Here is a 13004-nt window from a genome sequence, read left to right as displayed (position 1 = left end):
AAATAGGGACCGTGACTTATGGACATATGTTTCATGCCTTCTTTACATCACTGGTGTGCAGTACCCTAAAAATATCATAGTAGGTTAAAACTGATTTCATGAATAGACTTACATGCCTCAGATAAATCCTTACCTGGGATGCATATGGGGGCGGCGGTAGCCACGGAGTTAGAGAGGCAGGCCAGTACATAGAGGGTTGCCAGTTTGAATCCCAGGACTGACGGGAACATTCTGGCGGGAGTGAATATCTTGCCATAGATTTTCAAGCCAATTTTAAGTCAAAACTGTAACTAGGCCACTCAAGAACATTCAATGTCATCTTGGTAAGCAACTCCAGTGCACATTTTGTTACATTACAGCCTTATTCTAAAATAGATTAAATAATTAAAAATTCCTCCTCAATCTACACACAATACCCCATAATGACAAAGCGAAAACAGATTTTTAGAAAGTTTTGCATATTTATTAAAAATAAAAAACAGAAATACCGTATTTTCATAAGGGACTTGAAATTAAGCTCCGGTGCATCCTGTTTCCATTGATCATCCTTGAGATGTTTCTATAACCTGATTGGAGTCCACCTGTGGTAAATTCAATTGATTGGACACACCTGTCTATATAAGGTCCCACAGTTGACAGTGCATGTCAGAGCAAAAACCAAGCTATGAGGTCAAAGGAATTGTCTGTAGAGATCTGAGACAGGATTGTGTTAAGGCACAGATCTGGGGATGGGTACAAAAAATGTCTGCAGCATTGCAGGTCCCCAAGAACACAGTGGCCTCCATCATTCTTAAATGGAAGAAGTTTGGAACCACCAAGACTCTTCCTAGAGCTGGCCGCCCACCCAAACTGAGCAATCGGGGGAGAAGGGCCTTGGTCAGGGAGGTGACCAAGAACCCGATGGTCACTCTGAAAGAGGTCCAGAGGTCATCTGTGGAGATGGTAGAACTTTACAGAAGGACAACCATCTCTGCAGCACTCCACCAATCAGGCCTTTATGGTAGTGGCCAGACGGAAGCCACTCCTCAGTAAAAGGAACATGACAGCCCGCTTGGAGTTTCCAAAAGGCACCTAAATGACTCTCAGACCATGAGAAACAAGATTCTCTGGTCTGATGAAAGCATGATTGAACTCTTTGGCCTGAATGCCAAGTGTCATGTCTGAAGGAAACCTGGCACCATCCCTACGGTGAAGCATGGTGGTGGCAGCATCACGCTGTGGGTATGTTTTTCAGCGGCAGGGACTGGGAGACTAGTCAGAATTGAGGGAAAGATGAATAGAGCACAGTACAGAGAGATCCTTGATGAAAACCTGCTCCAGAGCGCTCAGGACCTCAGACTGGGGCGAAGGTTCAACTTCCAACAGGACAACGACCCTCAGCACACAGCCAAGACGATGCAGGAGTGGCTTCGGGACAAATCTCTGAATGTCCTTGAGTGGCCCAGCCAGAGCCGGACTTGAACCCGATTGAACATCTCTGGAGAGACCTGAAAATTGCTGTGCAGGACGCTCCCCATCCAACCTGACAGAGCTTGAGAGGATCTGCAGAGAAGAATGGGAGAAGCTTGTAGCGTCCTACCCAAGAAGACTTGAGGCTGTAATCGCTGCCAAAGGTGCTTCAACAACGTACTGAGTAAAGGGTCTGAATACTTATGTAAATGTCCTATTATTATTATTATTATTATACTTGTTTTTTTAATACATTTGCAAACATTTCTAAAAACCAGTTTTTGCTTCGTCATTATGGGCTAATGTGTGTTGATTGATAAAGGAAAAAAACAATTTAATCCATTTTAGAATAAGGCTGTAACGTAACAAAATGTGGAAAAAGTCAAGGGGTCTGAATACTTTTCGAATGCACTGTATATTTAGTTTTATGTTATTGTCCTGCTGAAAGGTGAATTTGTATCTCTGTGTCTGATGGAAAGCACACTGAACCAGATTTTCCTCTAGGATTTTGCTTGTTCTTAGCTCAATACAGTTTATTTTTATTAATAAAAAACTCCTTAGTCCTTGCCAATGACAAGTGGTACTCAGTGATGTGTTACATTTGCCTCAAACATACCGCTTTGTTTTCAGGTCAAAGTTAATTTCTTTGCCACATTTTTTTGCAGTTTTACTTTTAGTGCCTTATTGAAAACAGGATGCATGTTTTGGAATATTTTTTATTCTGTACAGGCTTCCTTCTTTTCACCGTTTGTATTGTGGAGTAACTACAATGTTGTTGATCCATCCTCAGTTTACTCCTATTAAACTCTGTAACTGTTTTAAAGTCACCATTGGCCTCATTTTGAAATCCCTGAGCGGTTTCCTTCCTAGGAAGGACACCTGTATCTTTGTAGTGAATTGGTGTATTGATACACAATCTAAAGTGTAATTAATAACTTCACCATGCTCAAAGGGATATTCAATGTTGGCCTTTTTTACCCATCTACCAATTAGGTGCCCTTCTTTGCGAGGCATTGGAAAACCTCCCTTGTCTTTGTGGTGTAATCTTTATATGAAATTCACTGCTCAACTGAGGGACCTTACAGTTATCTGTATGTGTTGGGTACAGAGATGACGTAGTCATTCAAAAATCACAGTAAAGTCATAGAGAAAATGTGGCAAAGCAATGAACTTTTTGTCCTGAATACAAAGTGTTATGTTTGGGACAAATCCAAAACAACACATTACTGATTACCACTCTCCATATTTTCAAGCATAGTGTTGGCTGCATCATGTTATGGGTGTGCGGAGAGGACCAATGTTCCCTCTAAGCTACGCGGGGACGCGCAGTAGCCCAGAGACGTGACTACCGTGCGGAGCGCCAAATAAATATCAGCCCACAGAGAGAAGCATGAGATTGAACTTCACTCAACTTTCTAGAGTTTTCCCTGTTAGTTAACACTATCAACGTTTCCCTTTACTGTGGCAATTGTGATCTAATCAATGCAAAATTAGCCTCTCTCAATGCAACATACCGAAACAAAACATATCATGCAAGAGATTTTGTTCTAGGCAGAACGTATCAGAGTAGGATTCTATTGTGCGTGACTCAGCCCATACTCTACACAGACCCATGATGCATAACCAATCAGAGCTGCAGTAGGCCTATATGCAAATAGACCATTGCCATATCAAATCAAATTGTATTGGTCACATACACATATTTAGCAGATGTTATTGCGGGTGTAGCGAAATGCTTATGTTCCTAGCTCCAACAGTGCAGTAGTATCTAACAATTCACAACAATACACACATGTAAAAGAATGAAATTAAGAAATATATAAATATTAGGACGACCAACGTTGGAGTGGCATTGACTAAAATACAGTAGAATAGAATACACTATATAGACTTGTTAAAAAAAAAAAGAAACATACTCTCACTGTCAACTGCGTTTATTTTCAGCAAACTTAACATGTCAATATTTGTATGAACATAACAAGATTCAACAACTGAGACATAAACTGAACAAGTTCCACAGACATGTGACTAACAGAAATGGAATAATGTATCCCTGAACAAAGGGGGGATCAAAATCAAAACTAACAGTCAGTATCTGTGTGCATCTCCTCGTCATGGACTGCACCAGATTTGCCATTTCTTGCTGTGAGATGTTACCCCACTCTTCCACCAAGGCACCTGCAAGTTCCCTGACATTTCTGGGGGGAATGGCCCTAGCCCTCACCCTCCAATCCAACATGTCCCAGACATGCTCAATGGGATTGAGATCCGGGCTCTTCTCTGGCCATGGCAGAACACTGACATTCCTGTCTTGCAGGAAATCATGCACAGAACGAGCAGTATGGCTGGTGGCATTGTCATGCTGGAGGGTCATGTCAGGATGAGCCTGCAGGAAGAGTACCACATGAGGGAGGAGGATGTCTTCCCTGTAACGCACAGCATTGAGATTGCCTGCAATGACAACAAGCTCAGTCCGATGATGCTGTGACACACCGCCCCAGACCATGACGGACCCTTCACCTCCAAATCGATCCCGCTGCAGAGTACAGCCCTCTGTGTAACGTTCATTCCTTCGACGATAAGCGCGAATCCGACCATCACCCCTGGTGAGACAAAACCGCGACTCGTCAGTGAAGAGCACTTTTTGCCAGTCCTGTCTGGTCCAGCGACGGTGGGTTTGTGCCCATAGGCGACGTTGTTGCCGGTGATGTCTGGTGAGGACCTGCCTTACAACAGGCCTACAAGCCCTCAGTCCATCCTCTCTCAGCCTGTTGCGGACAGTCTGAGCACTGATGGAGGGATTGTGCGTTCCTGGTGTAACTCGGGCAGTTGTTGTTGTCATCCAATACCTGTCCCGCAGGTGTGATGTTTGGATGTACCGATCCTGTGCAGGTGTTGTTACACATGGTCTGCCACTGCGAGGATGATCAGCTGTCCGTCCTGTCTCCCTGTAGCGCTGTCTTAGGCATCTCACAGTACGGACATTGCAATTTATTGCCCTGGCCACATCTGCAGTCCTCATGCCTCCTTGCAGCATACCTAAGGCACGTTCACGCAGATGAGCAGGGACCCTGGGCATCTTTCTTTTGGTGTTTTTCAGAGTCAGTAGAAAGACCTCTTTAGTGTCCTAAGTTTTCATAACTGTGACCTTAATTGCTTACCGTCTATAAGCTGTTAGTGTCTTAATGACCGTTCCACAGGTGCATGTTCATTAATTGTTTATGGTTCATTGAACAAGCATGGGAAACAGTGTTTAAACCCTTTACAATGAAGATCTGTGAAGTTATTTTGGATTTTTACGAATTATCTTTGAAAGACAGGTTCCTGAAAAAGGGACATTTCTTTTTTTTCTGAGTTTACATATGAAATGAATAAAGCAGTATGTAAACATTATTAAAGTGACCAGTGATTCTATGTATATAGGGCAGCAGCCTCTAAGGTGCAGGGTTGAGTAACCGGGTGGTAGCTGGCTTGTGATGGCTATTTAACATTCTGATGGCCTTGAGATAGAAGCTGTTTTTCAGTCTCTCGGTCCCAGCTTTGATGCACCTGTACTGACCTTGCCTTCTGAATGATTGCGGGGTGAACAGGCCGTGGCTCGGGTGGTTGATGTCCTTGATGATCTTTTTGGCCTTCCTGTGACATCGGGTGCTGTAGGTATCCTGGAGGGCAGACTGCACCAACCTCTGGAGAGCCCTGAGGTTGCGGGCGGTGCATTTGCCGTACCAGGCGGTGATACAGCCCGACAGGATGCTCTCAATTGTGCATCTGTAAAAGTTTTGACGGTCTTAGGGGCCAAGCCAAATTTCTTCAGCCTCCTGTGGTTGAAGAGGCGCTGTTGCGCCTTCTTCACCACACTGTCTGTGTGGGTGGACCATTTCAGATTGTCAGTGATGTGTACGCCGAGGAACTTGAAGCTTCTCACCTACTCCACTGCAGTCCAGTCGATGTGGATAGGGTGCTCCCTCTGCTGTTTCCTGAAGTCCACGATCAGCTCCTTCGATTTGTTGACGTTGAGGGAGAGGTTATTTTCCTGGCCCCACTCGACCAGGGCCTTCACCTCCTCCCTGTAGGCTGTCTCGTCGTAATCAGGCCTACTACTGTTGTGCCGTCTGCAAACTTGATAATTGAGTTGGAGGCGTGCGTGGCCACGCAGTCATGGGTGAACAGGGAGTACAGGAGGGGGCTGAGCACACAACCTTGTGGGGCCCCTGTGTTGAGGATCAGCCAAGTGGAGATGTTGTTTCCTACCTTCACCACCTGGGGGCGGCCTGTCTGTGCCATTTTATATGGATCTGTGCCATTTACTTTGAACTGGACTGTGTTTACAGCTGTGGTCGTGAGCAGATGCGTTTGTCTTGAGATCAACGCAAGAGCTGCATGTAGCGACGTGTGCACATTTTGTTCATATCCATTGCTAGTTAGTGAGTTATTAGCCCAGTTATAGATAATTTGTAGTCAGCAATAGGGTAGTGATTGCTTCCTACAAGTCCACAAAATTTTTACATTTGTAGACATCTTTGAAAAGCCAGTCAGGTAAAGAGCTTTTTTTTGTCTTAAAGGGACAATGTTGTATTTTGAGACAAGCTTGGATAAGTTAAGTAGCCAATAGGCAGAGGGTAGCATAATTTGTCTCATAATGTATGGGAATAATAATGCATTTTATTTTGTATTGTGGTTTCTTGCATCAAACAACACAACAACATTTTAACGGTTTTAATTGCAAGGAGATTGCAGAAGTTATTTCCTCACGAACAATCTGTCGGATAGAAATGGCCAACTCTTTCTGTTGTCGGGTGTTGAGAGCGGCCATGTTCCCACAGGTGAATTGTGAACGGACAAAATATGCCAGCTGCTGGCGCGAAATAGACCTGCTATTGTTCTTTGTAATACAGTGAACCTTAATATGGTGTTATGTTGACAATTTATTTGAAATTAAGTCTGTTAATTCGTAGTTATTTCAGTTGTTTCATATTCTAAGTAGCCTACAGTAAGCTACACTGAACAAAAATATAAATCAACATGCAACTATTTCAGTTTGAGTTACAGTTCATGTAAGGAAATCAGTCATTTGAAATAAATAAATTAGGCCCAAATCTATGGATTTCACATGACTAGGAGTACAGATATGCATCTGTTGGTCACAGATACTTTTTTTTTTAAAGGTAGGGGCGTCGATCAGAAAACCAGTCAGTATCTGGTGTGACGAACATTTGCCTCATGCTGCGCAACCCATCTCCTTCACATAGAGTTGATCAGGCTGTTGATTGTGGCCTGTGGAATGTTGTCCCACTCATCTTCAATGGCTGTGTGAAGTTGCTGGATATTGGCGGTAACTGGAACACGCAGTCGTACATGTAGATCCAGAGCATCCCAAACATGCTCAGTGGGTGACATGTCTGGTGAGTATGCATGCCATGAAAGAACTGGGAAATTTTCAGCTTCCAGGAATTGTGTACAGATCCTTGCGACATGGGGCCGTGCATTATCATGCTGAAACATGAGGTGATGGCAGCGGATGAATGGCGCGACAATGGGCCTCAGGATCTCGTCACGGTATCTATGTGCATTCAAATTGCCATTGATATAATGCAGTTGTGTTGTCTGTAGCTTATGCATGCCCATACCATAACCCCACCACCACCATTCACAACGTTGACATCAGCAAACCGCTCGCCCACATGACGTCATACACGCTGTGTGCCATCTGCCCGGTACAGTTGAAACCGGCATCAATCCGTGAAGAGCACACTTCTCCAGCGTGCCAATGGCCATCGAAGGTGAGCATTTGCCAACTGCAGTCGGTTACGACACCGAACTGCAGTCAGCTCAAGCCCTGGTGAGGACGACTAGCACGCAGATGAGCTTCCCTGAGACGGTTTCTGACAGTACGTGCAGAAATTCTTCAGTTGTGCCAACCTACAGTTTCATCAGCTGTCAGGGTGGCTGGTCTCAGACAAGCCCGCAGGTGAAGAAGCCGGATGTGGAGGTTCTGGGCTGGCGTGGTTACATGTGGTCTGCGGTTGTGAAGCCGGTTGGACGTACTGCCAAATTCTCTAAAACGACGTTGGAGGCGGCTTATGGTAGGGAAATGAACATAAAATTATCTGGTAACAGCTCTGGTGGACATTCCTGCAGTCCGCATGCTAATTGCACGCTCCCTCAACACTTGAGACATCTGTGGCATTGTGTTGTGTGACAAAACTGCACATTTTAGAGTGGCCTTTTATTGTCCCCAACACAAGGGGCACCTGTGTAATGATCATGCTGGATAATCAGCTTCTTGATATGCCACGCCTGTCAGGTGGATGGATTATCTTGGCAAAGGAGAAATGCTAACTAACAGGGATGTAAACACATTTGTGCACAAACTTTGAGAGAAATAAGCTTTTTGTGCATATGGAAAATTTCTGGGATCTTTTATTTCACCTCATGAAACATGGGACCAACACGTTACATGTTGTGTTTATATATTTGTTCAGTATATTGACCTAATCTGTATTTTCAGTTATTATTAGGGGTCTATGCCCGGAACGAGCTGGAACCCTATTATACAGTGGCTTGCGAAAGTATTCACCCCCCTTGGCATCTTTCCTATTTTGTTGCCTTACAACCTGGAATTAAAATGGCTTTTTTGGGGGTTTGTATCATTTGATTTACAGAACATGCCTTCCACTTTGAAGATGCAAAATAATTTTTTGGGTGGAACAAACAAGAAATAAGACCAAAAAAAACAGAACTTAACCGTGCATAACTATTCACCCCCCCTCCCAAAGTCAATACTTTGTCACAGATCATGTGACACTTAGATTGCACACAGGTGGACTTTATTTAACTAATTATGTGACTTCTGAAGGTAATTGGTTGCACCAGATCTTATTTAGGGGCTTCATAGCAAAGGGGGTGAATACATATGCACGCACCACTTTTCCGTTATTTATTTTTTATAATTATTTGAAACAAGTTATTTTTTAAATTTCACTTCACCAATTTGGTCTATTTTGTGTAGGGTAAACGTCCCTATTAAGCCCACCAAATCCGCTTTTCAGAATTTTTTTTATATATACTGCCCCAATTTAAGGGAGAACATTTTAGTTAAAATTAAAGTCTAATCTCTCATTTGATGTGTCAATAATTCATTTATACCAATTTCTAATGTTTTTATTGTTTAATTTGTCAAAAAATGAAAGTCTGGCATGGGCTTAATGGGTACCTAATGTACCCTTTAAGGCCATGGGTGTTCCAAATAAGCCCACTTCAGATTTGTTGATAAATAAATATATATATTTTAACAATCTTAACAATACAAACTTGTTCTATTCAAATCTGTAATCTCTTAACTGTCAATAGATATTTTCATTTTGTCTCCACTCCTATCCTATTGCCTGTAAATGGCATTTGAAATAGGCTTGACCAGCCTTTTTGCTGTGTTGTCAACGCAGAAAAAGCTAAACTTACAACATGTCTCCTTTGGAATTTAGCCAAAAAACTATTTTCTAACAAAATCAGAACAATGGTTGAATTACTCTTCAATACTTCATCTTTCAATATGTGCTGTTGGCATTTGAATTTGGCCAAAATGTCTGGTCCAGCCAACTGGTTGAAAGTGCAGATGTTTTTATGAAGATTTCTGAAGACCGACTGACTAAAAGAAAAACCGCTTGCAGGTTCAATACTAATGTTCTAAGGATAGTAAATGAGTCAATTTCAGGATTTACATTTAAAAAAGAACTTTAATTGATTTTCAAATGTTAATCACATTTAGGCTAGTAGTTGTAAAAACACATTTTAAAACCATTCAGTTCATTGTGGAATAACATTAAAACATACAGTTCATTGTGAGGAGACATCAGTCATAACATCTTGAAGCTCATGTATCATTAGCCTAAACTTAAGCAAAATAAACAAACATTTCTGCAATTTCTAAACGTAGACCTATGCTCTTTGATGTGATTTTATCGTTTTAGTTATCTTAGTAGTGTAACATAACAGGTTATAGGGTGGTCTAAGCTTTATTTTGTTTGTTTGTTTCAATCTTTTGCCCACATTGTGGTTGTCTGTGCTTGCCAGTCTTACACTAACAAGTCTTTGATGACTTTCATCTTGTTTTTGTACAGATTTTCAATGACTTCATGATTGTGCAAATAGAATGATCCAGGTCCCTCCAGCTCTGCTTTGCAGAGGATGAACTTGAGCTCTACATCCTCAATCTTGTCCCTGGATGGGAGGAAGAATGTGTTGTTTGGCCCTCTGTCTAGGAACTTCATCGCATACCGTGCCACCCTCTGGTGGTGCTGACTCGTTAAGTGATCGTGCGATGTAATATGCCACTGGTTTCATGAACATGACAGCATAGTACACATCTCTCTCCGCTGTGAAGGTTGTGGTACAGGTTTCTGTATTCTCATTTGCCTCTTGCCTCATTGCCCACTGCCTCTGATGCATTTGCCTTCTCCAGAGTAGCCTTCTTGGTCTTGCCATCCTTTGGTTGTTTCTTTTTTGCTGCCTTCTTTTTCTCACTTTCCCCTAGACGCATCAAGGCTTGTTCAGATGTTAGACTCTCCATATTTTAGAGTGTTGATTCTCTGTCTTTTGGCTGGATTGCTCTTCTTGGTTGGCATGATGCGTTGCAGGAAGAAATCTTTGATGCCAATGCCTGATGAGGGTGAAGGGCTTGAAGTTGCAGAGTATGCAGATGTTGATGGCTGGGGTTCCGACTTCCTTATGGTCAGTTCCGGATGGTCCCGCATGAAGCGTTCAAACCATTTTCTGCCGGGGGTTTGAAGTTCCTTTGCTATCACAACCTCTTGAACGAGATCGAGAAGATCCGTCCGGGTAAAGCCCCAACCCCACCGGCAAAGGACCTGAAGAGATGGATAATGACAAAGTATTAGTCCTGGACGCACGTGTGAGCACACACACACACACACACACACACACACACTTCTGCACGCGCACACAAACACGTACACAGGCACACACACATACCCACAGGTCACACATTGATAACCACTGGATTAGGCAAAATCACATTTTTCATGACCTCATATTAGGCTACCCACTGTTTCATGTTATCTTTTTCTTAGCCTATCAGTCACTACAGTATAACCCTACCTGAAGACACTCTGAAATCTCCTGCTTTACCGCTGGACTCCGGTAGATCACATGTCCCTGTTGTGCATCAATGCTCAGCTGCTCCTTCATTTTCATGCAAGAAGTAATTAGCTATACTCATTTACATCCACCCCAGACAGTGTGATATTTTTGATATTTTTTTAAGCCCACCAGGTAAAAAAAAAAAAATTAATAAAGATAAACATACACATTTATTGTCAATTTAACAGTGTAATAATATAAACTGCATACAAAAATGTAGACTATACCTGCTTATCATGCTTTATGTCATTGCAATGAACCATACTATGCAGCTACTTTATTGATGCAGCATGTGGTCTGTTTGCTAGCATGCTAAAACTCATATTTTGATTTCAAAAGAATACATATTTCTAATTCAAGTAATATTCTAACATGTCTTATTCAAAGCACTAGTCAATTTTGATAACAAATGAGTACTTACCAAAAACCGGAGTAGAAATATGCAAAACATGTTATCTTCTGAGGGTACCAAAATCACCAAAGTTTTTTTGCAACTTCTTCTGGGATTAGCAGGCACATGTCACACACATGCTTTGATAACTCAATATTGACAAATCTGATTGGCTTACAATAATAAGTGTCATTTATGTAACAAGCAGCTTCATTGGAAGAAACATTACACAGTGAAAAATGTTTTTTATTTTTTATTATTTGACTCAGAAGTTGCAAGTGGGCTTAATAGGGACGTTTACCCTATGTCCATTACATGAAATCCAAATAAAAATCCATTTAAATTACAGGTTGTAATGCAACAAAATAGGAAAAAGGTTAAGGGGGATGAATACTTTTGCAAGGCACTGTAATTCTTTGGATGATTATTTTATTTTTGGAGAGCTATAGCTCTGAAATGGTAAGATCTACAGAGACCAAACTTGGTGGGATGGTGTAAGTTGGTGGCCGAGTACATCTGGTTACACGTGGTGCAACTCGGCCAAATGGTGGCGCTATAAAGAACATTTGACTTCAAAAGGTCAGCCCTGCCTCCTCGTTTGACCTAGAGTCTTGGAATTTGGTACAGAGGTTCCCAAGGAACAGTTTAGCCTCAGCCCAAACTGTGTCGTCATTGCCAGCTGTTGTCTTAGCTCTCTCAAATTACACCTGTGATTGCTTTATGCCTCTCTCCCATGTCAATATGGTTTGCTTATTGCTTTTTCGGTTATTTCTAATTGTACTATTTCACTGTAGATCCCCCAGCCCAGCTAAACCTGCCTTAGATAGCTCCTTTGTCCCACCCCCCATACACGCGGAGACCGACTCAATCGGTGCCTCCAGTGATGCTATCTCTTTCATTGTTACCCAACGCTTAGGTTTACCTCCACTTTACTCATATCCTTCCATATCCTTGTCTGTACATAATGCCCTGAATCTATTCTACAACGCCCGGAAATCTGCCCCCTTTATTCTATGTACCCAACGCACTGGAAGACCAGTTCTTAAAGCCTTTAGCCGTATCCTTATTCTAGTCCTCCTCTGTTCCTCTGGTGATGTAGAGGCTAACCCAGGACCTGCAGCCCTCATTATCACTCCTACTCCCCAGGCGCTATCATTTGTTGACTTCTGTAATCGCAAAAGCCTTGGTTTCTTGCATGTTAATTTCAGAAGTCTACATCCTAAGTTTGAGTTATTCCCTGCGTTAGCACACTCCGCCGACCCTGATGTTCTAGCAGTGTCTGAATCCTGGCTTAGGAAGGCCACCAAAAATTCTGAAATGTCTTATCCCCAACTATAACATTTCCGTCTAGATAGAACTGCCAAAGGGGGTGGAGTTGCAATCTACTGTAGAGAGTGCCTGCAGAGCTGTATCATACTATCCAGGTCTGTGCCCAAACAGTTTGAGCTTCTACTTCTAAAAATCCACCTTTCCAGAAATAAGTCTCTCACTGTTGCCGCTTGCTACAGACCCCCCTCAGCCCCCAGCTATGCCCTGGACACCATATGTGAATTGATTGCCCCCCATTTATCCTCAGAGTTCGTACTGCTTGGTGACCTAAATTGGGATATGCTAAACACCCCGGCCATCCTACAATCCAAACTAGATGCCCTCAATCTCACACAAATTATCAACGAACCTACCAGGTACAACCCTAAATCCGTAAACATGGGTACCCTCATAGATATCATCCTGACTAACTTACCCTCTAAATACACCTCCGCTGTCTCAGCGATCACTGCCTTATTGCCTGCGTCCGTAACGGGTCCGCGGTCAAACGACCACCCCTCATCACTGTCAAACGCTCCCTAAAACACTTTAGCGAGCAGGCCTTCCTAATTGACCTGGCCCAGGTATCCTGGATGGATATAGATCTCATTCCGTCAGTAGAGGATGCCTGGTTGTTCTTTAAAAGTAATTTCCTCTCAATCTTAAATAAACATGCCCCATTCAAAAAAATACAGAGCTA

General features: G+C 42.6%; 1 protein-coding gene across 3 annotated transcripts in view; it reads left to right on the top strand.

The window, feature by feature from the left end:
- The window catches only part of LOC121551393 (dual specificity tyrosine-phosphorylation-regulated kinase 1A), a 59222-nt gene that overhangs the window by 26623 nt on the left and 19595 nt on the right, over nucleotides 1–13004 (top strand). The gene's annotated exons all lie outside the window — the stretch shown is intronic.

This window comes from Coregonus clupeaformis, chromosome 35 (assembly GCF_020615455.1).
Source record: "Coregonus clupeaformis isolate EN_2021a chromosome 35, ASM2061545v1, whole genome shotgun sequence".
Classification (NCBI taxonomy): domain Eukaryota; kingdom Metazoa; phylum Chordata; class Actinopteri; order Salmoniformes; family Salmonidae; genus Coregonus; species Coregonus clupeaformis.
This window is presented reverse-complemented; position numbering and strand designations above follow the sequence as displayed.